At 38.1% G+C, this 12,166-nt stretch overlaps 2 non-coding genes across 2 annotated transcripts; both read right to left on the bottom strand.

The window, feature by feature from the left end:
* Window positions 1-6,301: 6,301 nt before the first annotated feature.
* Window positions 6,302-6,492, bottom strand: LOC141203518 (U2 spliceosomal RNA). The gene has a single exon (XR_012274558.1). It is a non-coding gene; the product is annotated as a U2 spliceosomal RNA (small nuclear RNA).
* Window positions 6,493-7,607: 1,115 nt separating this feature from the next.
* LOC141203203 (U2 spliceosomal RNA) lies at window positions 7,608-7,795 on the bottom strand. The gene has a single exon (XR_012274336.1). It is a non-coding gene; the product is annotated as a U2 spliceosomal RNA (small nuclear RNA).
* Window positions 7,796-12,166: the final 4,371 nt, after the last annotated feature.

Below are 12,166 nucleotides of genomic sequence, written 5' to 3'. Positions count from 1 at the left end.
ACATATATATTTCCTTCTTTCCTTTTTCTTAACTTTCTTTTTAACTTTTTTTTTTTTCCTGTAATTAATATTTGTATTTTTCCAGAAAAAGATTTTCAATGACAACAAAGGCTACACAGTAAGTATATTCCATTCATTTTGCTTCCACAATACATCTGCTTTTCTTATGCCCAAAACCATTTTGTCCTTCCAAAAATACATAAATAAATAACTTAGACACAACTTAATACACTGTTCAACAGACACTTCATTATGTTTAAAAATCAAAATGTTTCTCACCTTCCAAATTGCCATCTTTACACATGTTATTATCACCCACACCACCTTAAAATCTTCTTCCTTTACACCCATCCCATAGAACACCCTGTTAAAATCTAAAAAATTAACATTACTCACAGCTTTAATCAGATTGCACATTTTCCTCCAGACTTTTTGTGCAAACTCGCAATTCCAGAATACGTGCATAGGAGTCTCACTACCTCCACATCTCTGTCTTGGACATTTTTCAAAACGAACAAGACCACGTCTATGCTGAAATTCTCGTGTCGGTAAGCAATCCTTTATTATACACCATAACAAATCTTTATGTTCATTTGATAAGAACACATAGTTTACATTCAGCCAAATCCTGTCCACTATCTTTGGCATAAAGTGCTCCACTGGACTAGTGTTTAACCTTCCTTCCAAGACTTGTAATATCTTTTTATGACACCTCAGTACCTTAAGATCAAAACCTTTTAGATCATAATCTCTCAAAATCTTTTCCAGCACAACATAGTTACTTGGGGGTAAAAATCTATAAGGTCTATTCAATCTCATGTCCACCCACTTATATTTTCTTATATAGAAACCCAAATTATAAATAGAAAAGGCTTTAAGCTTCGATTCTGACCCTAATAAAATATTTATGCAGTTTGCCATATACTTTGCATATAAAAAGGCTTTGATATCAGGATAACCTTTACCACCTTTCTTTTTTGGCTTATACAATTCTTCGCGCTTAACCCTTTCCATTTTTGATCTCCATAAAAAATTAAAACATACTTTAATAATTTTTTTCATCGCATTGACAGGTGGAATAAAAATGGTTGCAACATATAAAATCATTGTGAGTAAAACCTGCTTGATAATTAAAATCTTCCCTTCCAACGTTAGCTCTCTCAGATTCCAAAAAGACACCTTTTTCCTAACCCTCTCCAACAGTGATTCCCAATTTTTTACATTTCCACACTCTTCCGAAAAATAGATGCCTAAAATCTTTGCTTCAAAGACTCTCAATAATTTACAATCGGATTCTAAGATAAAACCGCCCATCGTTAAAACACCAGATTTCTCCAAATTGATCTTAAAACCTGATGCCGCCCCAAACCATTCAACCGTTCTTAAAACCCTATTCATACTTCTTAAATCTTTTACAAAAACAGTCACATCATCCATAAAAGCCACCACTTTAACCTGCTCTCCCCAACTCCCAGGAATAAAAAAACCATTAATCACTTTGTCTTTCCTAAAAGCAGTTAAAAGAGGCTCAATCGCACAGATAAAAAGAATAGGGGATAAGGGGCATCCCTGTTTCACCCCACAATTAATCTTTACACTTCCAGATAAAAACCCATTTACAGATACTTTACTAAAACATGCTTGATACAAGGATTTAATACGTTTACTAAAATCATCCGGGCAACCCATTCTCCTTAAAACATCGAATAAAAAATCATGGGCGACTCTATCATAAGCCTTTTCAAAATCCAGAGTAATTAACGCCATCTTCTGTCTTCTATCGGAAACATCCCATATTATGTCTCTAATTAAAATCAACGAGTCACTGATCTTCCGCGTTGGAACTGCACACGTTTGGTCTATATCTATCACCGAACTCACCACTTTCTTTAATCTATTTGCCAACAGCTTCGCATAAACTTTATAATCTGTATTTAAAAGAGTAATCGGTCTCCAGTTTTTTAGCAATTCTCTATCACCTCTTTTGTATAATAAAACAATTACCCCCTCCAACCATGACTCCGGGACACGACATAAAGACTCAACTTTTAAAAACATTTCATAAAATTCATTCCCCACAATATCCCATAATATTTTATAAAACTCAATGGGTAACCCATCCGACCCTGGTGTCTTACCGTTTTGCAATGTATTAACTGTATTAAAAACTTCTTCTTTTGAAATACCCTCTGATAATAATAATTTATTTTCCTTAGTAAAACATTTATCCAACCCTCCTAAAAAATGCTCCTTCAAAGACCTATCTGTATTTTTTGCTGAAAACAGGTTATCATAAAATTCTTTCACTTTCATCTTTTTCCCCTCCAAACTCCTTTCCCCCTCTAAAACCCCCATAAAGGCCTTTTTCTCACAGATTTTTTTAAAAAAGAATTTAGTACATTTCTCGTCTTCCTCCAACACCTTCACACGAGAATTAAAGATAATTTCTTTTCCTTTTTCTCTCAGACATTTTTGAATTTTTTCCTTCGTCACCATAATTTCCTCCTCCACATTAACTCCATTATTCCTAAACTGATACAGACACTGTAGATTTGCATTAAGGTTATTGTATGACTGTCGCTTATCCGCAGCTTTCCTCTTGCCTACTTCCATAAAGAATAATTTAACTTCCTTTTTCATGTAGTCCCACCATTTAAAAGTAGAGTCAAAACATTTCTTTTCTAATTTCAGTTTCTCAAAGAAAAATTTAAAATCCTCCCTTACCTCCTTATGCTGTAACAATGATACATTCAGTTTCCAATGAGACGGCCTTTTTCCCTCATCCGCCTCTACCATCAGTGTACATTCAATTATTCTATGATCAGAAAAAGGTGCTTTATGCGTTTTAAAATTAGAACAAGTAAAATCCTTGGATATAAACAAATAATCTATTCTCGAGGAACAACCTCTTCCTTCCCAAGTAATTTCATACTCCTTCTTCTGCCCGTCCAACCACCAAGCATCTTTTAGGTTAAAAGAAGATAAAATACCCTTGAGACAAGAAACCGAACCATCTTTTACATTATTTAGTTGACAATTAAAATCTCCCCCTAAAATTACTGGAACTACACCTGGGATAAAAAGCTGCAAAATTTCAAACAAATGTAACCTTAAAACTTTTTCTGTATTGGCATAAATATTAAAACATCTATATTTCTTCCCATTCCTTTCTACATCCACTCTTAGAATCCTACCGGGGTATATTTCTTCGTAGTTGGTAATCTCCCATTCCCTGGAACATATAAAACCAACCCCATCACTTCTGAATTCATTCCCGCCTGAAAAACATAAATTACCCTTCCATATACCCCGTAAAAAATCATAATTTAACTTCTTTGACAAATTACATTCTTGAAGAAATACAAAATCAAAATTTTCATTATTAAAATAGTCATAAATCACAGTTCTTTTATATAAGTCATTGAAACCCTGAACATTCAGGGAAGCCGCCCTGATCATCTTTTAGTGACTGGCACCGGGCTATCTCCCCCGCCCTCATCGGATTGCAAAGCACTTTCATCGATACTCAGCCCTTCCGACTCTGATGTACTGGAAATGTCAAAATCCTTTTCACAAGCAAATACTTTTACTACACATGGCCCTACACCACGCTCTTTATCATCTACACTTCTTTTCAAAATTTTTGATGAATCCATCCTTTCCTGACCACAGGGTATACTCTGAGATAAAAACCCCTAGGGGAAGGCCCTATTACAGGCAGGCTTTGACTTTTCTCTACCACCACCTTTCCCCCTGCGCCTCCCTTTTTTACTTCACCCCCTTGTTCTTTTATATTACTCTCTTTGCTTGGTGGAGGGACTCTCTGCATTAATTGTCCCACACCCACCAGCACAGACTTCAATTCTTCAATCCTCCGTTCTTCATTCTTCTTTTCTTCTTTCTTCTTTTCTTCTTTCTTCTGCTCTTCCTTCTCCCGACCTTCTTTCTTCTGCTCTTCTCTGTTCTTATCTTCTTCTAACTCCTTCTCCTTCTTCCTTTCTTCCATCTTTCTTTTCTCATCCTCCTCCGACCTCCTCCCTCTCTCTTCTTTCTTTCTCTTCTCTTCTTCCGGTGTTTTCTTCTTCATTACTTTTCTCACCTCCTCCATTTCCTGCTCATCAGTTCTCTTTTCACTTGCTTCCTCACCATCCTCGGCTTCATTCTGCCGATGTTCTGATGAAGTATCCATCTCCTCCTCGCCTCCTTTCTTCTTATTTGGACATGCATCCTCCTGATGAGCTGAACCGGGACACCTACAACACTTTTTGCACACAATATCCAAATGTCCATATTTACGGCACCCATAACAATAATTAGGCATACCCGAAAAAAACAGATATCCACGGCTACGATTAACATAGACATTTGGTGGTGGTCTAAGTACCCCACCTTCTTCTTCTGGGTCCTTCTTGAAGGCTACCAGAAAAACCCTTTTTCCGTTCCACACTCCGAACCTAGTTTCCCCACGTTTTCTTGGGATAACTTTCTCACAATATGCACTTAGATAGTTTATTACTTCACTATCAGTAACAAATGGACTGAACAAATGTATTGTTAGCAGTTTCATGGAGAACTGAAAGGAGGGAATCACTCTCACTCCAACAAAAAGCTCGTTCTCCCTATTAACTTCATAGAGAGTATAGGCTCTTTCACACTGAGAGTTTCCCATTAAAGTTAAATCATATATCCCTCTCGAAAAAAAGGATTGAAAACAAAAAAGTTCCTCCTTTTCAATCTTCAGAAATTTACAAATCTCTCTGAAGATAAACTCGGAATCCTTTTTCTGCCGATAACCAGGAGCCACCAACAAACGGAGTGTATCCTTCAAAGGATAATCCTCTGAAAAATAGTCATTGGAATTGTTCTCCTGATTTTCCCCCCTACCTCCAAATGGCCTCTTCGATTCCATATTCTTTTCCTCCTTCTTTTTCCACAGATGATCAGGAAAAAAAACGACACAGCAGATCGCAGCTCCACCCGGATTTCAATCCTCTTCGTCCTACCGACCTCCACACCACGAAAAAGAACCGTCCTCCAGGAAGAAAAGGCAAATCTAGACTTTGCTCCACACCCAATAGCAGCAGCTGGACCAAGATCCAGAAGGCCGAGTGCAAAGATCCACCTAGATCACCTTGGCCAAATGACGCAACCCACTACAGATCGCAGCCAAAAGGCCGAGAAGCGATAACCAGAATTGGTTTCAAACTACGGAGCCACCCAAGGATCCTGAAAAGTCCATTTGTGGAGATGAGCTCCTGGACTCCCGTTAAGAAGACATGTTGTCAACCTCTAGATCCCTTACATGCCTGCACTTTTCGGCTTGCTGCTGCTGCAATCCACGCGTTTTAGATCTGCATAACTCCACCTCTTTAAACACAGCACCTTCACCCCCTGCTGTTCCCACCCGCCTCAACACCGTTGGAAGGGAGGAGAACCAATTAAGGCGGGGGGTGGGGTGGAACGAGCAGCTGTCTACCCTTAGCAGGAGGGCTCCTGATTACATACCTCTCCTGCTGCCGCTGCTGCTGGCTGTCCAGCAGCAGACTGAAGGTGGCTGCTGCTGTGCACAGGTATATAAAGGCTCAGAGCCTATTATGACACGCGCAGCCAGCGTTCCATTGCCACATTCCATCTACTGCAGGCAGGATACCTGGCTGGCTGAATGTCGCTGAGAAGCTCACAGAGACCGCCATAAGCAACAGTTTAACAGAATGCCACAGACTAATCAACCAAACTTTTTGGGTTGGGTTCTCTTTTATAGTCTGCAGGCATTAAATGAAAGAAGTCAGTGTTCCAGCAGAAGGAGACAACGTTTCAGAAAAGGCATTGTAGCAAACCAAAAAAGAAATTTTAAGCGCAGCAGAGTAACCAGCGCACATACCTGTTAGCTCAGGTGAGTTTAAAAGGCTGCTGTTGATAACAAGGGCATTTGCTAAATAGATGGTGTGTGTGCAACAATATACTGAAAGGTCAATTATATTGTGCAGCTTATCTCACCACCTGTAGTTATTTAGGTGAAAGCTCCAAAATGCTTGCCTAATATGTCTGTTTATCCAAAAGGAAGTAAAAAGGGAGAGCTAGAAAGATAGCATTGCATCACATTACATGGCAATGCAATGCACAGTTGCTGAAGTTGAACCAAAATGAGCTTGTAATCTGGCTTCTGCAACTTTGAACATGAAAAATCCAATGAGGAGAAGAAAAGCAAAGCCAAAGAGTCCATCCCAAAATCCGACAAACAAGCAAAATGAACAAAAAACATTGAATTCAATTCTTTCTGATTTTAGAAACTGCATTAAAGAAGGGGTGCACCGGTCCTGGAGATACTGCAATACCAGGTCAATGCGTGGAGTGGACAGAGCAAGCTCTTTTTCCATCTCCCTGTTCTAAAAATCCATTTAATATATGGTCCCCAGATAGGGGACGTATCAGATATTAAACTGATAAGAACAGATACTACACTTGATCTTAGCCAAAAGGCCGAGAAGCGATAACCAGAATTGGTTTCAAACTACGGAGCCACCCAAGGATCCTGAAAAGTCCATTTGTGGAGATGAGCTCCTGGACTCCCGTTAAGAAGACATGTTGTCAACATCTAGATCCCTTACATGCCTGCACTTTTCGGCTTGCTGCTGCTGCAATCCACGCGTTTTAGATCTGCATAACTCCACCTCTTTAAACACAGCACCTTCACCCCCTGCTGTTCCCACCCGCCTCAACACCGTTGGAAGGGAGGAGAACCAATTAAGGCGGGGGGTGGGGTGGAACGAGCAGCTGTCTACCCTTAGCAGGAGGGCTCCTGATTACATACCTCTCCTGCTGCTGCTGCTGCTGGCTGTCCAGCAGCAGACTGAAGGTGGCTGCTGCTGTGCACAGGTATATAAAGGCTCAGAGCCTATTATGACACGCGCAGCCAGCGTTCCATTGCCACATTCCATCTACTGCAGGCAGGATACCTGCCTGGCTGAATGTCGCTGAGAAGCTCACAGAGACCGCCATAAGCAACAGTTTAACAGAATGCCACAGACTAATCAACCAAACTTTTTGGGTTGGGTTCTCTTTTATAGTCTGCAGGCATTAAATGAAAGAAGTCAGTGTTCCAGCAGAGGGAGACAACGTTTCAGAAAAGGCATTGTAGCAAACCAAAAAAGAAATTTTAAGCGCAGCAGAGTAACCAGTGCACATACCTGTTAGCTCAGGTGAGTTTAAAAGGCTGCTGTTGATAACAAGGGCATTTGCTAAATAGATGGTGTGTGTGCAACAATATACTGAAAGGTCAATTATATTGTGCAGCTTATCTCACCACCTGTAGTTATTTAGGTGAAAGCTCCAAAATGCTTGCCTAATATGTCTGTTTATCCAAAAGGAAGTAAAAAGGGAGAGCTAGAAAGATAGCATTGCATCACATTACATGGCAATGCAATGCACAGTTGCTGAAGTTGAACCAAAATGAGCTTGTAATCTGGCTTCTGCAACTTTGAACATGAAAAATCCAATGAGGAGAAGAAAAGCAAAGCCAAAGAGTCCATCCCAAAATCCGACAAACAAGCAAAATGAACAAAAAACATTGAATTCAATTCTTTCTGATTTTAGAAACTGCATTAAAGAAGGGGTGCACCGGTCCTGGAGATACTGCAATACCAGGTCAATGCGTGGAGTGGACAGAGCAAGCTCTTTTTCCATCTCCCTGTTCTAAAAATCCATTTAATATATGGTCCCCAGATAGGGGACGTATCAGATATTAAACTGATAAGAACAGATTTTTTTTTTAATTTGGCTATCCCCTCACAGGGATAAAACCAGTTTTATTTAAAAATTACACAGATGTACAGAAATAAAAGCAACATTTTACATCATTACAAATTTTTATACATTGTCTCGAAACATACGAGACTTAAAAGCATAAATTATTCAAATAGGATAAAAATTTGCATATATTCAAATTAATAAAATGTTACAAAAATTCAAAATGTGTTCCATACATTGACATCCCATTTTAGGGAGATATTTGGATTATTTTTTTTATCTAATAAAAAATATACATACATTTCACTTAAACAAAAACTAAAAACATCATTTAAAGACAATTCATCATGATTAAAAATTAAAATATTTCGGGCTTTCCAGAGAGCTATTTTGGCGCAATTTATTGTCTTCCATGCCATAATTTTTTGGTCTTTTGTTGGGCATTCCATAAGTCCATAAAGTATTGTGGCGTAGTTAAAGTCTTTGAGGTCTGCCACTTTTTCCATCAGAGGGAGCAATTTTCTCCAGAACGCTTTTGCAAAAGGACAAGTCCATAGTAGATGTTTCACTGATTCCTCCTCTTGACATCCGCTTCTTGGGCAAATGGCAGACCTCACGAGTCCTCTTCTATGTTGGAATGCCCGGCACGGAAGACATTGGTGTGCGCAGCTCCAAGCCAAATCTTTCTGTATATTAAAAAGATATTTTGCATTAATGACTTTCCATATATTCAATATTTGTTCATCATCATAGCGCTCAATGTTACATAACTCTTCATTTTTACAAAGACTTTTAATTAATTTCTTACTATTTTGTAGATCTCCCGCTTCTTTACCCCCTAAATTAAAATGAATCACTATTTTTTCTAAAATTAAATAATGCGTTGGCAGTTTAAAAGCATATGGAGATGATAAAACCGTTTCAAACCACCCAAACTTTCTCATAAAAAAACCAGTGTTATAACGCATAAAAAAGGACCAATAGTGATTTTTAAAAAGGGCATTAAAACAGAAGCAAAAAAATTTAATTAAAAGGAATCTACTAAAATCTGGAAAGTCTTTCCCACCTTTGAGCTTTGGTTTTGTTACAATTTCTCTTTTTAATTTCTCCATCTTAGAACTCCAGAAAAAAGTAAAACATGCTTTAGTGATCTTTTTTAAAATATTTACAGGGGGAGGGAAAACCAAACTCAAATACAATAAAAGAGGCAAAATGACCATTTTTATAATTAATACTTTACCCTCCATCGTTAATTTTCTCATATTCCACATACATATTTTCGTATTCACTTTCTGAGCTACCGCCTCCCAGTTATTTAGACCATTATTGGATTCACAGAAAGAAATACCTAAAATATTAATAGATTCAGTTATTGGAATAAAAACATCGTGTAAAATCATCTCCCCAATATTTAAAATACTACTCTTATTAAAATTAACCTTAAAACCAGAAGCTGTACAAAAGGATTGGATCTGTTTGAGTGAGTTTTGTAGTGATGGTGCATCTCGGCAAAGGACCGCCACATCGTCCATGTAACCCACCACTTTTGCTTCTGTTCCTTTGCTTCCAGGTAGAGGGATACCACATATTTGTCTATCTCTACGGATTGCACATAAAAGTGGCTCAAGAGCACAAATAAAAAGAAGTGGGGACAGGGGGCACCCCTGTTTTACCCCTGATTTTAAAAAAACATCTTGTGTCTTAAAACCATTTACTAAAATCTTACTTGTGCAGTCCTTATAAAATGCTTTAAGAGATAATAAAAACCTTTCTGGTATGCCCATTTTTTCTAAAACCTTAAAAAGATAAAAATGAGAAATCTGATCAAAAGCTTTTTCGAAGTCAATTGATAAAATTGCCATCTTCCCTTTTCTGTTTTTAATGTCTTCAATACAGTCTTTAACAAGGTTTAGATTGTCCCAGATACTGCGCTCAGGCACACCACATACTTGGTTTGAGTGGATTATTTTTCCTATAATTTTTTTAAGGCGGTTTGCACAAATTTTTGCCATTATTTTATAGTCACAGTTTAGTAGGGTTATAGGTCTCCAGTTTTTTAAGTCTGTCTTATCACCTTTCTTATATAATAATGAGACCTCCCCTTTTTTCCAGGATTTTAATAAAACCTTATCATTAAAAACTTCAGTAAAAACATAAAACAGATCCTCTTTTAAAATATCATAAAATTTTACATAAAACTCTATAGGAATACCGTCTGATCCAGGGACTTTTCCAATTTTAAAACTTTTTATGGTTTGTAAAATTTCTTCTTCTGTTATGTTTTGTGATAAAAATTCTTGGGAGGCGGTATCTAAAACAGATGTTATTTCTTCTAGGGAATTTTGCATTATATTTTCATCTATTGTTTTATCATTAAAAAGATTAAAATAGCAACCATGTACCTTTTCCAAAATTTTTCCCATATTTTTCTCTCCATCTATATCTTCAATTACTGTTTTTTTCTCTCTAATTTTTTTAAAAAAATATCTAGAACATTTTTCGTCTTCCTCCACGTGTTTTATTCTGGAGCGGAAAATGAGCTCTTTCCCTTTTTGTTCTAGTGATTTTGTTATTTCTTCTTTCAGTATTTTAATATCTTTTTCTACTTCTAGACCATTTTCTCTAAGTTTATATAAGGTCTGTAACCGGGTATTTAAATTATTATATAATTCTAGCTTTTCTTTTGCTTTATATATGCTTTTCTTAATAAAAAAATCTTTTATTTTTTTTTTCATTTTATCCCACCAGGCACTTATAGGGACATTTACATCTTTCTTCCTCCTGCAGTTTTTATAAAATTCAATAAAATCCGATAAAATCTTAGAATCATTTAAAAGGGATACATTCATTTTCCAAGTTTTTTTCCCACATTTTTTATTAGCATTAATTTTTACACTAAAAGATAAAAATTTATGATCTGAGAAGATATTATCGTGGGTTTCACATTTATCAGGTAAAATTTGTTCTGAACCAAATATAAAATCTATTCTTGAACTGCAATTTAAATTGCTCCAGGTAAAGCCGGCTTCTACTGAACTAGTCTTGTTGCATTCTTTATAAATATCAACAAGTCTAAAATCACTTAAAATATTACTTAACATACCGGAAGTTTTGTCATAATTTCTACTTACGGCTGTAGAGCGCCGACTTTCACCCTTTAAAATACAATTAAAATCACCTGCCAAGATAAAAGGTTCAGAGGTATTAATAAATAATGGTAAAATCTCTAACATGTCAGCTCTTTCATTTTTATCTGGGGACCCATAAAAATTTAAAAATTGCCATTTTACACCATTAATAAAAGCTTTAACTAATAACATACGACCTGGTAAAATCTCTTGGATAAAATCAATTTGAACGTTTCCCTTAAAAAGTATAGCTATCCCTGCTGATCCGGTAACATTTGACCCGGACCACACTGATGGGCCACATTTCCAATCCTCTTTGTATTTTTTGTAGGATACTGTGTGAGGGATATTGCATTCCTGTAAAAAGAAGACGGAAGCCGTAAGACAAGTTAAAAAATTAAATAATGTTACTCTTCTGGTTTTTGATTTTAGACCCCTCACATTGAGGGAAATGCCCTTAAGTTCTGCCATTGGAGGAAAGTAAAAAAATTATATAAAACAGAAATCCGGAACTTACTTCCTATCCGCTGAACCGGCCAGACCACTTACGCTCGAGCTACTTCCCTCGTCCGAATTTATCGTAAGTAAGGACTCCATGGAGGAGGAACTTGACTCACCAAGACAATGACCCAACGCTACATGTGAGTAGCTTGGGAGACAACTAAGAGGAACAGCACCCTGGGTCTCCATGGGCTGGCCATTCAGATCCTTATCAGGTGGGTCCCCAGGTGGCTCCCCTGCACCCAGGGGAGGCCGACACACAGGGGAAGGTTGTGTACAAGGCAATGTACCCGAGCTCATGGAGCTGGCAAGGTCCGGCTCCCCACCGGGGTCAGCAGGGTCCGGGACCTTTGGGGGACCAACGTCCACCTCCCCACCAGGAGATGTGTCCATCTGATCCCCATCAGCCACTCCATTCGAACCATCTTTCTTCCCTCTTTTCTTTTTATGGGGACCCACCGTAGTCCAGTTAGCCTCAGACTCAGGCCCAGGAAACCCAGTTTTTGCCTCGGGCTCGGTGTCAACCTTCTGCCGGTCTCTTTTGGTTTTACCGATCATGCCCTTTTGTTCCTTTTCCGCCTTTCTTTTAGCCTCCCTGTTGTCTTGGTGCCAACTTTTCCTCACTGCTTGGGAGTTACCCTTCATTACCTCTGAGCTTTCCTCATCACTCGAATCGCCCTCTTTGCTCGCTGAGGCTCCAGGTTGTTGTTCCTCCTCCTGAGGGGTGGTCTGACCTGTTGGTTCATTTTCGGATGTCCTGGCCTTTTCCTTCCGTCTCTGTTCGGCCTCCC

This window comes from Phyllobates terribilis, unplaced genomic scaffold (assembly GCF_046119375.1).
Source record: "Phyllobates terribilis strain yellow unplaced genomic scaffold, ASM4611937v1 Scaffold_124__1_contigs__length_5142088, whole genome shotgun sequence".
In the NCBI taxonomy this organism is placed as follows: Eukaryota; Metazoa; Chordata; class Amphibia; order Anura; family Dendrobatidae; genus Phyllobates; species Phyllobates terribilis.
Note: the sequence above shows the minus strand (reverse complement) of the source record. Positions and strands in the feature narration are given on the sequence as shown.